Genomic DNA, 15,731 nt, shown 5'->3' on the forward strand with positions numbered 1-15,731 from the left:
AGTGAGTAAATCATCCTTTTCAGAATGGAAAATGTATTTGTTTGAGGGAGAAAGCAAGGGAGAAAATGATCTGTACTCTTAATTTGAATAATTATGAAAGAGAAAGAAAATTGAGAGCTGAAATGAGCCTCAGCTCTGGATATGTACGGTTCTGAAATTCAATACAGTCAAAAATGAAGTGCCTTAAATTAAAGTTTTTATTGTCAAAAAATTGAAAGAAAAATGGCTTTAGATTTTAGCTGAATAACAGTAACATTAGAATGTTCTGGAAAGTAATTAGATATTTTTTTCCCCAGAGTAAGTAAGTTTAAAAGGGTTGTTATATCTATAACGAGTTGAAAGCTTCTATAATTTTTTGTAGTAATTTCATGAAATGTTTTTAAAGAAGAATTTTTTAACTATATGGATTAATATTTTACAAACCAACAATGGATGAAATAGAGTGCTTTTCGAGCTTGCATCTAATTAGCAGCAAACAGAGGAAGTGTCTAGGATTATTCAGAGATTTTAATTCATTTTTTTATTTTATTTTACTGGTGTGAAAGGGTTTTATGTCACACTATCTCTAAATGCCAAGGAACAGAGAAAGATTCTTAATCGCAGTTAAGTTACAATGATTTCTAACTAGATTTAATTAACTGATAAGAGAGAGGCTCCAATTAATTTTTCAAGGGCATTTGCCTCTGATTAAGAAAGATCTTTTTTCAAAAAAATTATTTTCTTCCTTCCTCGATGTAAGGTGTTCACATTGAGGCTGACAAAATAGAGAAATATAGAAGCTTTCACAAAAAAAATCATTAGAAAAATAATTTTATTTAAAAATTCTAAATACTTAGTATGATATGTCAACTGATTTTAATTAGGTTTTAAGTGGCAATGTTCAAACCATTCCTTACTCCAGTAGTTATATTCAGGGCCTTGCATTGTATCTTTTAAATTGAAAAAGAAATTCAGAAATCTTCAAATTTTCCTTTTGATGTTTTAACCCTCCTGAGATTGTGAATGGTTTGGTATTTTCAGCATAATTCCACTTTTCTAGCAATGTATTTTTTTAATTCATGCTGAAGAGGTGTCATAGCAATAGTGGACATACATTGCCATTCCTTGTAGTCCTGAGAAGCAAATGAGGGGCTGAATGTCAAGCTCCCTTCAGAGGGCATTTAAAGGGCAGTCACATAATGTGATCCTGGTATGCCATATAAGTCAAGGCCAGGTAAGTTTGACAGATGTCCTTCTTTGAAGGACAGTGATGAACTCATTGGGTTCTTTGTTATGTTTGCTGACAATAAGTATTTTATTTTCAGATTTTTTAAAACTGGAGTTTTAAACAGTGGGATTTGAACTTGTACTTTGTGGAGTAATAATTGAGCACCAAGACTTTAATCCTACCCAATATCATATTGTGGACTTCTTTTGGTACCTGCTACATGTAGTATCAATGTGATCCCTTCATTCCTTCTTTCTTCCTTCTCATCAGCATTAACACATAGGGTAGGGCTTGCACTTGGGAAATGTCTCATCGTGTTGGAACAGAGTGCTCCATAGTGCTCTTAGAAACTGTATGAGTGTAGTTCCTATTCTGCCTCAGGAACACCAATCAGAAAATGTTCTTCTTGATTGGTTTGGCTAGGCAAGAAAGATAGATTATGTCATAGACAATAGGTGCAGGAGTAGGCCGTTCAGCTCTTTGAGCTAGCACCACCATTCACTGTGATCATGGCTGATCATCCACAATCAGTACCCTTTTCCTGCCTTCTCCTCATATCCCTTCACTCCGCTATCTTTAAGAGCTCTATCTAACTCTTTTTTGAAAGAATCCAGAGAATTGGCCTCCACTGCCTTCTGAGGCAGAGCATTCCACAGAACCACAACCCCCTGGTGTGAAAAAGTTTTTCCTCAACTCTGTTCTAAATTGTCTACCCCTCATCAGGAGACCTTCTTATGGAAAATGCAACCATGTTAAAATACTTCAGTGTGAGGTTTCTGTAGTTTATTTTCTGTTAAGTTTGTTTTGTTTCATATGGTTTTAATAAGTAGTGAGTGGTTGATGGCCATAAAAGGAAATTCAGGAGCAAAACCTTCAGCTGGAGGATAGTCCAAATGTGGAAATCACTTTTGCAGGGAGGCATCTAAACCATATCTTTAACGGGACACTAGCTACCTATGAATGGAGGAAAGGAATAGTGGGATTTTTGATAGGATGCATTAAAGCAAGATGGGAAGGGACCATATGGAAGGTAAACATGGTTTAGATCAGTTCAACCAAATGGACCATTTCATGTGTTGAAAGGGTTAGCGAAAAGGTGAGCAGTCAGAGGTTGCAAGTTATTATATCATGTGAACTGCTTTCCTCTTGTCATTGGAGGCCATCGTTTTCATGGGCTGGATATTTAGTTGGGAAATTCACCGCTTGTGCATGGGAACATTTTGTTTGGAATATTATGTTTTTTGTATTTGATTAAAATCAGGGTAATTTGAATTGATGTCAAATATTTTGTGAGGTTGAAGTAAATCCTTAGGTTGGTCAAGGCTAACTGGTTCAATCAAGCAGGTAAAAGGTTCCATGTCTGCAGTGTTCTAGTATGTTTGAGTTTCTCCACTGTGTTTTTGTTGTAAAGTGAAAAAGCTGATGCACGAAACCTCACACTGTTGACCCGTTGGGTCTTACAGGATTCATTTGATCTGAGTTGTTGACCTGATTTTTATATTAGTTGGGTTCGTTTTTGAGAGTCAAGATTTTGAGAAGACAGAGTTGCTTCTAAGAGACCCTCACTAATCTCAGACTTGGCACCATTCACTTTCACTTCAAGATTCAGGATTCTTAAATGTTATTTCCAGTACACAAGTGTAAAGGAGAACAAAACAATTGCAGATGCAATGCAGCACAAAAGACACACAATAAGATAACAAATGCAACAATAAAAAACAAAATAAATGTAAATACATAAGATAGATTATATACATAATTTGATTGTATGGCCTTAAAGTGACACTAGGCACAGGAGTGTCTGTACATAAGGTGACTCTGACAGGAAGTGATAGTGATGGTGGTGTGGGTTAGTGGGTGGAGACGTTGATAAGCTTTACTGCTTGGGGAAAATAATTGCTTTTGAGTCTGGTGGTCCTAGCATGGATGCTACATAGTCTCCTCCCTGATGGGTGTGGGACAAACTGTTCAAAAGCAGGGGGATGCGACCCTTCATGATATCGCTGGCCTTTTTTTTTCCAGCATCTTTCTGTATATATGTCCTTGCTGCCAGTGATGTGTTTTGGGCAGTTTTGACAACCCATTGTAGAGCCTTCCAGTATGCAACAGAGCAGCTTCTGCACCATGCAGCGATGCATCACATTAGGATGCTCTCAACTGTGCATCTCTAGAAGGTCAAGAGATTTATCTTTACTACGTACATTCGTGAAAAGGAAAAAAATAATCTCTGGTGCAAAAGATTTTTTTTCTCCATTAGGACCATGCACCTTTAAATAAATTCTATACACTTTCACCAACAAAAATTGACAGCTGAGAATGAAACCCACCATGGGGATGACAGTTAGAAGGCTAATAATCATTATCTTCTTTGGGAAAAAAAATATATTGCACTACCCAAGATGATGTGATGATAATGCAGTTAACAGCTCCTGTGTTACATTCCTAAATGTGCACTCAGAGGTTATATATGGCACACTCTGTGGGCTAGGAGGTTGTATCCAATACATCTCGGGGAATATAACTTTATCCACTGATCACTTCGGAAACCAACTTATTGTTGGCCACAAGGCACACTAAATAACCTTAATAATTGACCAACTTAAGGTTTGTTTTGATTTGACAATTATGCCGAAAATTTATTTCTGCCTTTTTAACAACAGAAAGGCCTAATCCATCTGCTCCTCAGGTCCAATATGAACACTATTTATGAATCAGATACAAGGCAGTAGGACGTTTGTTCAGAATCGGAATCAGGTTTATTACCACTGGCACATGTCATGAAATTTGTTAACTTAGCAGTAGCAGTTCAATGCAAAACATAATATAGATGAAGGGAAAAAAAGTAATCGGATGGCAGAGGGGAAGACGCTGCTCTTGAATCACGGAGTATGTGCCTTCAGGCTTCTGTACCTCCTACCTGATGGTAACAATGAGAAAAGGACATGCCCTGGGTTTTGGAGGAAACACTTTGAATGGGCATTGAACCCATGAACACTACCTCATTACTTTTTTTATTTCTTTTTTTGCTCTGCTTATTGTAACATAACTATTTAATAGACATATATTTACTGTAATTCAGTTTTTTCCTCTATTTATTTATCATGTATTTCATTATATGTGTTGGGCACGTGGCCAAGTGGTCTAGGTGTTCGTCTAGTGATCTGAAGGTCGCTAGTTCGAGCCTCAGCTGTGGCAGCGTGTTTGTGTCCTTGAGCAGGGCACTTAACCACACATTGCTCTAGTGTCTGTGCGAGGAGTGGCGCCCCACACAGATTTCCAATCTGCGCCTTGTAAGGCATGAAAATGCCCGACCCAGACCTCTGTTGGTCTGAGTCAACATTCCCTCCCTCCCCGCATTGTACTGCTGCTGTACAGTTAACAAATTTCACGACATATCCAATGATTCTGATTCTGACTGTTCCAGTAGCTGGCATTGATCAGAGTTTTAGAATTGCCAAAGTTTTATTTGATTGACAAGGGCAGCATTTAGTGCCCACCCTATCAGCTCGTGAGAAAGTGAAGATGAGCCACCCTCTTGAATAGTTTAGTCTTCATGGCCAGGATACTGTGAAAAAATCATTGGGAAATACTACAGTAAGATGGAGACCCAGTTTCAATGGGGGAATGGGGCACTATTATAAGTTAGTATTGTATGCAAATTAAGGGAATACATTAGAGACCTAGGCACCTAAAGTCCTTGGTCCTTCCTAGTGGCAAAGGTCATGATTTTGTCAAATACTGTGGTAGTAGCCTAATAAGTGTGATGCATTTTGTTAATGATGCACAAGGCTACGACTGTGTGTTGTTGGGACTGAATGTTTAGCACATGGTACCTTGTAGATTATAGAAATGCTTTGAGCTCTCAGAAGGGAAGTCACTTGCTGCAGGATAATCGGCATCTGATCTTCTCCTGCAGCCTTACTTAGCTGGTCCATTTGTGTTTCTGATCGATGGAGATGCATTAATGGTGGATTTGTCAATGATAATGCTGTTGAATATCAGGGATATGTGGTTAGACTCTTTCTTGTTGGAGATGCACAATTCCTGGCACTTTTGAGGCATGAATTTTACTTGCCTGAAATTTGCCTTGGTCCTTCTGCGTGCAAGTGTGGAATGATCATTTGGTGAGAAATTTAAGAGTGCACTCGAACATTGTGCAGCCATCAGAAAATGTCTCCATCATATAATAAAGGAAGGTCATCAAGCAGCTGAAGATAAAACAGCAGAACGTGGGCCTGAATCACTGTCCTAAGGAACCTCTACAATGATCATCCTCCCTTAGTCTCAGTCATCATTTTTTTTTTGTGTGAGGGTTGGCTCCATTCACTGGGAAATTTTCTTGTTCATGTCTATTGACTTCAGTTCAACCAAACCCGCTTAATGCCACATTAGCTAAACACCACTTTGATGCCAATGGCAGTCACTTCCATCACACCACTGAAATCAGCTCCTTGGTCATTGTTTGAACCAAGACTTTGAGCTCGGGGATGGAGTATGTATCTAAGAATACTTTATTGCTGAATGATTTATTATTTATTTTTTGTGATACATCCTGGAATTGGACTTTCCTGCCCTTTGAACCCAGCAATGCCCCGATTTAATCCTAGCTTCATCACAGGACAATTTACTGTGCTCACTTAACCTACCAACCAGTACATCTTTGGATAGTGGGAGGAAACTGGAGCATCTGGGGAAATCTCACGTGGTCACAGGGAGAACGCACAAACTCCTCACAGGCAGTGATGGGAGAAGAACCCAGGCTGCTGGTACTGTAAAGCATTGTGCTAAGCACCACGTCACCATGCCAACCCAGTAAGTGGCATTTGGTAGGACTGATGATAATTGTAAGTAAACTGATTGGTTGGTGGTTAGCTAGACTGTATTTGTCCTGATTTTTGTGAATGGGACACACCTAGGCAATTGTCAAGTAGATGCTGGTGTTGCACCTGAATGGATACAGGTTGGTTGGAGGTGCAGCTAATTCTGGTGCTGGGATGCTGTCGGGCTCCATTGCCTTTCTTGCATCCAGTGCTACAAGCTTTTTCTTGAGATCAACATGGACTGGATTGGCTGAAGGCTGACTTCTCTGATTATGAGGCCCCAAGGGGGATGATTGGATGGATCACCCAGCTTGTTGTGGTGTCTGTAAGAGTTGGAGATTACTGTGGTATGGTAGCGTGGTGGCTGGCATAACTGTGCTGTCTGTAAGGAGTCTGTACGTTCTCCCCATGACTGCATGGGTTTCCTCAGAGTGCTTTGCTTTCCTTCGGCATTCCAAAGATGTACGTCGGTCAAATGGGAATAACTGGGCGGCCGGTACGGGCTCATTGGGCTGGAAGGGCCTGCCACCCAGCTGTACATCAAAAACATACACTTTTTCAAACATTTGCAAGTAGCTCAGGGACAAGTTACAGAGATTCTGATAAGGCGCATCTGCTCTTATTTATTTTATTGAATGGTGCTGGAGTGCTGCTAGACTGGGGTGGGTTGAGAAATGGGAGGGGTGAAGTGTGGGGGGGAAGTGAGTTTGATTGATAATCAAGAATTATCTTTCCAATCAGGCTAGAAAGTGTCAGTCTGCCTATAGATTGTCTATGGAAGGAAGGGTATGCCTTGAATGCCTGGAGTGACCGAACTTGGGGGCAGAGCAGTAGAGGTGGGAGGGCATGGAATGAAACCTCGAGCAGATCACCCGTGGATCATATACAAGATTTCTGTGGAGTATGTGCAAGTTTAACCTTTCTATACATTCATTGGGAATAGTGCAAGGTGCAGAATTAGAAGGTTTATAAAACATATCAGACTGAAGAGAAAACAAAATCAGCTGGAAATGTATGCAAGACATTCACTGGAATAGAGAGCCAACAGGTTGATGATCCATTGTAACCATGAGGAAAAACTTGCTCTGTGGGGCTGGAAGTACAAACAACAAGGCAGAGAAAAGCTGTAAAGAACATTGAGTCAGTCGGTCTGATGCTGGCAACTGCATAAAGCTCAGTAACATTGAGAAAGGTATCTTACTGGGGCCCCAGTGTGCACCTACGTTCTGATAGGAAAATCCCTCAGGTGATTGGCAGAGGAAACTTCACTTTGACATTGCCAAGAACCCAAGTTGAACTAACAACAGTGCCTGTTAGTTTAGAAAGCTTAATTAGTTCTGTGAGCTCAGTCCTGAATGATTCATTGGGAAGTTTAAACAATTGTGGAGATTTTTTTTTCTTAAATGTGCAAATATTTTCTTGTAATTGCATTATAGAGTAGGGAGGAGAACAGCTGGGAATGGACGTTCTGTTCGTGTTTTTGGAAATCTTGAAAATATTATAAATAAATTAAGACAGCTACAGTTCCTGGCAATGCAAGATTTTTTTAAATACAAGGCTTTTATAGGTTCAAGTTATAATATTATGACTTCTTCCTTGACATTTCTCTACACAGAGATGCTGACTCTTACTGGGGTAACACTTCCACAGGTGGGCACCATCAGGTGGTAGTGAGCAATTCAGCAGTGCAGAGCACTAATTCTAATGTGCTCTGCCTTTTGGGGATTGGGCTGGTGGAGGGAGGCAGTAGTGACCAGAAATCAGGGAGTCTCGCTGTTCTTTTTCGCCCAAGATGTTCCAAGGTTAAATGCAGCATTCTAGTCTCTGCTGCCTCTGCCAATAAACAATGTCCCATTTAGACCAGAAGTGTTAAGTGGCTGGAAATTACCGAAAGTGAGGAATGGAAGAAGATATTTAATTAACAAAACTCCGTATTAAGACTGGCCATTTGTTTTTTTTGTCATAAGTTGGGGGGTGGGGGTGGAATCCTGAATAAATCCCTTTGAAATGCTAATCACTGTGTAATTTAATTTCAAAGCCTACAATTACGATCGTGTTGTGGACACGATGGGGCTAAGTAGTGTAATCTAATTTGCATTAGTAATGAGGCAGCCTAATTAAAGGCTTAATTAGCCTCCTCTGATTACATTTTCAGTGTACATTTTTAATAAAGTGTACATTTTCTTTTAAAAGAAAAACATTTATCTATTCACAGCTGGCTGTTTCATTCCAATACGTTTCATCATTTATTTCTAAAGTTCTGCTTCACTTATTAAATTCTTATATTTGACCCTCGATTGATTTCTGCTCTAATCTGCTCACATCACTCCTTTCAGTTTTGTATTCTATTCTGTCATCTTGACGAGTGAAAGCAAGTAATAATTAGGCAATGGGGGAACAGAAACCTGACAGCAGCCGATTCAAGTTCGCAATGCCATGGAATACCATATCATAAAAAATGAGACTTATCTATTCAATGAACTTACTAGGGAAGGAAACTAATTTCTGTCCCCTGAACAAGAGTCGTCACATCTTCATCCCTGTTGCAGGATCCAGTTCCTTTTGTTCCCTTTTGTGCTTCTGAACTTCATGACAGAGAATAAAATGCTTCAGGTATAAGTATCTAGATCAAGCATTCCTGAGGTAGCACGCACATGCATTAGATTCAGGGTAAAACTCCCTCTACACTGTCCCATTAAACATTCTTAGCACACTGCAGTTTCAGTTAGGTTTAGCATATAGTTCCCTCTACACTGCCTCACTAATACTTTTAGATCTTTAGATCATGTCCTTAGCGCTCCTCATGAGCTTGTACTTAAGCTTTTGCTCACTAGTCATCTGCCATGGAGGTGGGGGGGAGGGGCAAGGGTTTAGGAACGTGGTGGCATATTCAGTCAGGAGGCTGAACCAACATTGGCCTAAGAGACAATTGACAATTCCGGGTATCAGGGTGTCAGGGTTCTATCACAGCTGCCTGCCTGTCCCTCATCCACAGTTAAATTGAAACCTGGCTGTTCTTGGAGAGGGAATTCATGGTATCTGCTGGGTTGTTGGAAACTTTTCCGAGCCAGGGTGGGGGGGACAGTATTACAAAAAAGAGAAAATCAGCAGATGCTGGAAATCTGAGTAACACGCACAAAACGCTGGAGGAACTCAGCAGGTCAGGCGGCATCTATGGAGAAAAAAATAATGTTGACGTTTCGGGCCGAAACCCTTCGGTGACGGTATGACATCCTGGATGCAGAGAACAATATTTTAATTCAGAATTTTTTTTGTTATGTATCAATAAAATTACTTTAAAACTAAAACAAACTAAAAATATATAAAATGGGATTCAAAGGATGGAGGTTTCAGAAAAAGGTTATTTTAAAACCAAAGCAGATGTCAAAAGAAAATTGGTTTATTACTGTCATGTGTACCAAGATACAGTGAAAAGCTTATCTCGGTTACTGTTCGTAGAATTCAATTTTCTACACAGTGCATTGGTGTAGTACAAGGTAAAGCAATAGTAGAATGCAGGATAAAGTGCAGCAGGTACCAAAAAAGTGCATTGCAGGTAATCAGTAAGGTGAAAGATCCTAATAAGGCAGATTGTGAGGTCAAGAGTCTATTTTATCATAGCATTCAATAATCTTATAACAGTGGGGTAGAAGTTGCCCTTGAGCCTGGTGATGTGTGCTTTCATGCTTTTGTTTCTTCTGCATCATGGAAAAGATGAGGAGTGAGAATATTCTGGACGGGCAGCGTCTTTGATTATGCTGGCTGCTTTGCCAAGTCAGCAAGAAGTATAGACAGAATCCATGGAGGGGAGGTTGGGTTCTGTGTTGTGCTGAGCTCTGATGGAACCTATTGCTGTGATGGAAGAGATTTTCACTCGAAGAAGAGATTTCCCCATGCCCTCAGAGCAAAGAATACACTGTCACTCCTGGTTGGAAACTAGACAAGATTTATGCTTGAGGTAGTGGAGACGTTATCAGTGCCAATGTACACAGTAAACTGTCTGCAAAGATTATTTTGCTTCAGAGTTGCATGCCACCATAACTTGTAAGCACTTAAAGCAAAGCTATATATGGATTAAAGATAAGTAATAAAACTGGATGAAAGAAACAAGCCTGCCAGAGACTAAAGCAAGACCTATCAAACAGTCCTACAGCAGTAAGTTATTTGCAGAGGAAACGCCTCTCTACAATATCCCATCAAATACTTTAGGGTTGATACGCTATGAGTTAGATAAAGTAGAGTGCTTGCTCCTCACTACCCCACTAAATATTTCCAAGGTAGATACAGAGCTGGTAAAAGTGCAATATACTATAGAAATCATAATGCAGCATGTGACCCCAATTCTAAATCTCTGAACTTTATATCAAATATCCAGCCCAAGCTTTGTTCTAAAAAAAATTAATCAAATTTTATCATGAGCCTGAAGACACACAAGCAACTTTTTAAAAACTGCTTCTTCCCCTCCACCATTTGATTTCTGCATGGAGTAAACCCATGAACACTATCTCACTATATGACATAATACTGCTGCTGCAGAACAACAAATTTCATGACATATGTCAGTGATAATAAACCCAATGCAGATATACATATTCAGAAATATACCGTACATATTTCTGCCACTTTCTACCAATTTTGTCCTACAATTTAATTAATCTAGAAGTTATATTAAAAATCTCTTTCAAATTCAATATATTTTATTGTTTGACAAGGTGCGTGCTTCACATTCAAGATATGTGCAGCAGAAAATGTTTGCAACAGGTTTGTGGCCCGAGCCTAAACCCATGTAGGCAATTTTACCGTGCACAGAGTCGGATGTTCTGAGTTCAGCTGTCTTAATGTTTTCAGACTTTACCATCATTTGATTTGATATTCATGAATAAAAAGACCATTTCCTACTGGTTTTGCCAACATCAGGAGGGTGTAAGCAATTTACAAGCGGTTATCAAGCACTGGCCTGATGGGCCACAAGGCTCAGGACAGACTTTAACTTTAACTAATCAATATGTTGCCCTACGACAGAAAGCACTCTCTAATTCACCTCAGGATGTGCAACAATGGTTAGTTTCTAACTGACTGCAATATATGCTCAGTGCAATAATTCCACATTAGGTTCTCAAAGGAGACGCCAGGTTGCACTGTCCCATGGACCTCCAAGTGTTGACATTGTTTTGAGCGGCAGCATAGCCTCTGAGCAACGCCACGAGTGATCAGTTTCACCATTTTGTTTTGTTCCTCTATGTTAAATATCCGAGAAGTAAAAGCTTCAATTAGTTTGGTTTACAACGATCCCCTGAGCATCTCTGTTTCTCTATAGCTCCTTCTGTTTCTCACACTCTGATTTCCTTGTGCTTTTTTTCTGTCTCTTTTTATTCCTCCTATCTTTCTCTCTGACTATATCTCTTTCTCTTCTTTCTCTCTCTCTCTTGCTCCTTTCTCTCTTTCCTTTCTTTCACTATTTCTCTCCCTTTTTTCTTTCTCCTTGCTCTCTCTCTCTCTCATTCTCACTCTGACACTAATCCAAGCCCTGTCCGTGTCCAGAGGAAGAGCTGACTATCCAGCTGACTATCCATTTCTCCTCACAGATGCTACCTGACCAGTTGGGTTCCCTCTCACATCTTGTTTGTTGCTCCATACTTTCTCTTGCTGGGTAACTAGAGAATAAGAAAGCAACTGCAGTGAGGCAGGGGACTAATTACTTTGTGGCACCACATAGCCTCCTGTGGGACGTATACTAATGAAGAAGAATGGAGCCTTGTTTTCCCCAGGCTTTCTGTTTGATAAAGATTTTCAATTAGTGTGAAGTAAAAACTGCTTACAAAGACTTGAAGTCTGTGTGGACTGGCAGTTTTTAAAACAGGACTGGCGATACTTGTGCTGTATTATGAAACAATATCAGGTGATCACAACACAAACACAAGATACTGGAAACCCAAGCAACACACACAAAATGCTGGAGCAACTCAGCAGGTCAGGCAGCATCTATGGAAAAGAGTACACAGTCGATGTTTCAGGCTGAGACTCTTCTTCAAGACCGAGAAGGAAGGGGGAAGATAAAAAGGTGGGGGAGGGGAAAGTGGCTAGCTGGAAGGAGATAGATAAAGCCAGGTGGATGGGAAAAGTTAATGGCTGGAGAAGAAAGAATCTGATAGGAGAGGAGAGTGGACAATAGGAGAAAGGGGAAGAGGAGGGGACCCAGGAGCAAGAAGCAGGCAGGTGAGAAAAGGTGAAAGGTCAGAGTGGGAAATAGAGGAAGGGGGAGAGGGGAGGAATTTATTCACTGGAAGAAGAAATGGATATTCATGCCAACAGGTTGGAGGGTACTCAGATGGAATAGTAGGTGTTGCTCCTCCACCCTGAGGATGGCCTCATCTTGGAACTTGAGGAGGCCATGGATTGACATGTCAGAACGAGAGTGGGTATAATACATATGGTGTAATGTCAGATATTTGTCTCTCAATGGTGCTTAGTCCAAATGGGATCACCTATTGCTATCTACCTTGGTCAGGCCAAGACAGATGGATCTATTTACAGTACTTCTTTATGCTAAAGTTAATAAAATGCTCTTCCTGTGCCTCATCTTAGGGCATAGTTCAGCCCTGTGAGGTATTTTCGCAGGACATGTAATAAGGCATTCGGGCGTGGGACTCAACAACATCATAAGGTGCATAGGTAAAATCAGTGTCAATTGTCCTCTCCCTATTGTTAGTACACACCTTGATGTTAACCTTCTAGTGTCCCACGTTTATTATAATAGTTAGATCACACCAGCATTTCCAGGCCTGTTTCAGGCAGAGCCTCAAGGCATAATATCCATTCATTCAGAGTCCTTCTTCCATCATCCTTCCCTCTCCCACCAAACTGCAGGCAAAACCATCCTGTTGATCCTAACTTACTCTGTCCGTCTCTGAGAAAGAGTCTGAGTTATGCTTGGCAGCATTCTGTAGAAAGGCCTACACTGACCACTTTACATCAGGTAGGCTCCTGAACTGTGGAAGTCATCGTTGCCAAGTTGAATCATTTAAAAATATACAACACCCACCCTGACAGCTGTCAAAGGAGTAGAAACAGGATCTGAAAATGTAGCCAATTTCTTCCCTCTTGAGATCAACTTTAAAACATGCTCAACTTTACCCCAAGCTGAGATAATTCTGAATGTGCTGTATAAATCCAACCTGTAGGGCTCCACAGCTGGGTGTCCAAGTCATTGGGTATCTATAAAGCAGAGGCTGACAGGATCTTGATCAGTAAGAGTGTCAAAAGTGAAACTGGGGTTGAGAGGGGTAATAAATCAGCCATGATGGAATGGTGGAGCAGACTTGATGGGCTGAATGGCCTAATTCTGCTCCTACATCTTATGGTGTAATGACACAATTCATTATCACACCAGGTAATAGTCTCAGGAGCATTCCACATAATGTCCTACTGTTCCATTGGATCCAGTGCCACACCAAGAAGAGCTCACCTGTTTGGGTCACTAGCTCATTGAGTGAATCTTCCCAACTCAAGAGTGGCTGCAGTGTGGTACTAAATGATACTGTACTATTGCTTTCGATGAGATGTGGTCTATAAATTTGATACTGTGGTCACAAACTGACTTGCATTTTGCCTCCTGTTTACAAAATGGAATCGTACCACCTAATGCATTCTTAAAGACCAGGAACGTTCTTCTTCTTCGCAGGCATTGAAAATGAGGTTCTTCCACTGCAGTGTTGTTTGTTCTGATGTGGCTAATGAGGTCAGTGTGGGATCCACAGACTCTTCCATAGGTGGGTCAAGAAGTGCCTGATGGGGTAGGTAACTGGGTAGTTTGTGAGGTGGTGCATTCCTTATGCTTTTGGTGTGTTTCTGGTCCATGAGTTTCTCAATACTATTTTTATTCACTTCAATGCATCATGACTCTGCCCAAAACTGTCTGTAGTCCTTCTGTCATGCAGTTATAGAATTCAAAGACTATTTGAAGCCCCCTAAAACATTAACACGAGAAGTTCTGCAGGTGCTAAAAATCCAAAGCAGCACACACAAAATGCAGGAGGAACTCAGCAGGTCAGGCAGTATCTATAGAAATTAATAAACAGTTGCCATTCTGGAAGGGTCTCAGTCTGAAACATTGTCTGTTTATTTATTTCCATAGATGCTGCCTGACCTGCTGAGTTCCAACCGCTTTTTGGATGTGTCCCCTAAAATATTATTGGTTTTTCCAGCAGCTCAGGAAACCCAGGCCTAGCAATGGTCTTATGGGAAGTTCCGGAAGGCTTGCAGTAGGTTGCAACTAACAAGATAAGGTATGAAACCACATAAGACCATAAGATATAGGAGCAGAAGTAGGCCATTCGGCCCATCGAGTCTGCTCTGCCATTCAATCATGGATTGATCCAGTTCTTCCAGTCATCCCCACTCCCCTGACTTCTCCCCATACCCTTTGATACCCTGGCTAATCAAGAACCTATCTATCTCTGTCTTAATACACCCAGTGACTTGCCTCCACAGCCGCTCGTGGCAACAGATTCCACAGATTTACCCCGCTCTGACTAAGGTAATTTCTCTGGATCTCTGTTCTAAAAGGACGTCCTTCAATTCTGAAGACTTTCCCTCTTGTCCTAGATTCCCCAACCATGGGAAATAACTTTGCCATATCTAATCACATTTGATCATAATTGTTAGTAAAGAGCCAGAAGGAGAAGGAGCAATGTCCACTTCCTCATCTCACGTTAACGGGACTAGAAAAACATTGTCTCAGTATGAACCATGTAACCATCTCCACACTAGAACCCCTGACTGCAGTATGGCTCACAATAATATCAGAGTCAGAAGCAGGTTTAGTATCACCGGCATATGTCATGAAATTTGTTGCTTTGTGGCATCAGTACATAATACTGAAATACAGCAATAATTTACAATAAGAAATATCTATATATATATATGTGTGTGTGTGTATATATATGTGTATCTCTCTCTCTCTCTCTCACATATACATACATACCTATGTGTGTGTGTATGTGTATGTATGTATACAGAATCTGTTCCTAAAATATTGAGTGTTGTCTTCTGGCTCCAGTATTTCCTCCTAGTACTGAGACGAGGGCATGTCCTGAGCAATGGGTGTCCTTACCGATGGATGCCGTCTTTTTGAGGCATCACCTTTTGAAGATGTCCTCAATGCAGGGGAAGGTAGTGCCCATGTTGAAGCTGGCTGTCTTTATAACTTTTTTTTTGCTTTTTCTGATCCTGTGCAGTGGCCCCTCCATATCAGACCATGACGCAGGCAGTTCGAATGCTCTCCATGGTACACCTGTAGAAATTCGCTAGTCTTTGGTGACATGCCAAGTCTCCTCAAATTTCTAATGAAATGTAGCCACTATTGTGCCTTCTTTGTAATTGCAACACCCAGGAATTTGAAACTATTCACTATTTCCACCTCTGATCCCTCAGTGAGGACTGCTGTGTGTCCCCTCAACTTCCACTTTCTAAAGTCCACAATCAATTCCATGGTCTTAATGATGTTGAGTGCAAGGTTGTTGTTGTGACATCACTGATCTAGCTCACTCCCGTACACATCCTCGTCACCATCTGCAAGTTTTCCAACAATAGTTGTGCCATCGGCCAATTTATAGATGCCATTTGAGCTACGCCTAGCCGCACAGTTACGGGTGTAGGGAGAGAGAGAGCAGTGGACTAACCATGCATCTTTGAATTGCTGATTG

At 40.8% G+C, this 15,731-nt stretch overlaps 1 protein-coding gene across 4 annotated transcripts in view; it reads left to right on the top strand.

The window, feature by feature from the left end:
• Positions 1-15,731, top strand: part of foxp4 (forkhead box P4) — a 465,538-nt gene that overhangs the window by 85,902 nt on the left and 363,905 nt on the right. Inside the window, exon 1 of one of the 4 annotated variants that reach the window (XM_072278680.1) lies at positions 14,212-14,312. The exons of the other annotated variants lie outside the window; for them this stretch is intronic. The gene's annotated coding sequence lies outside the window, so the exon portion shown is untranslated. Of the gene's footprint in view, positions 1-14,211; positions 14,313-15,731 lie in introns of those variants that run through there. 4 annotated transcript variants of the gene reach the window in all.

The sequence above is a fragment of the Mobula birostris genome, chromosome 14, assembly GCF_030028105.1.
Source record: "Mobula birostris isolate sMobBir1 chromosome 14, sMobBir1.hap1, whole genome shotgun sequence".
Classification (NCBI taxonomy): domain Eukaryota; kingdom Metazoa; phylum Chordata; class Chondrichthyes; order Myliobatiformes; family Myliobatidae; genus Mobula; species Mobula birostris.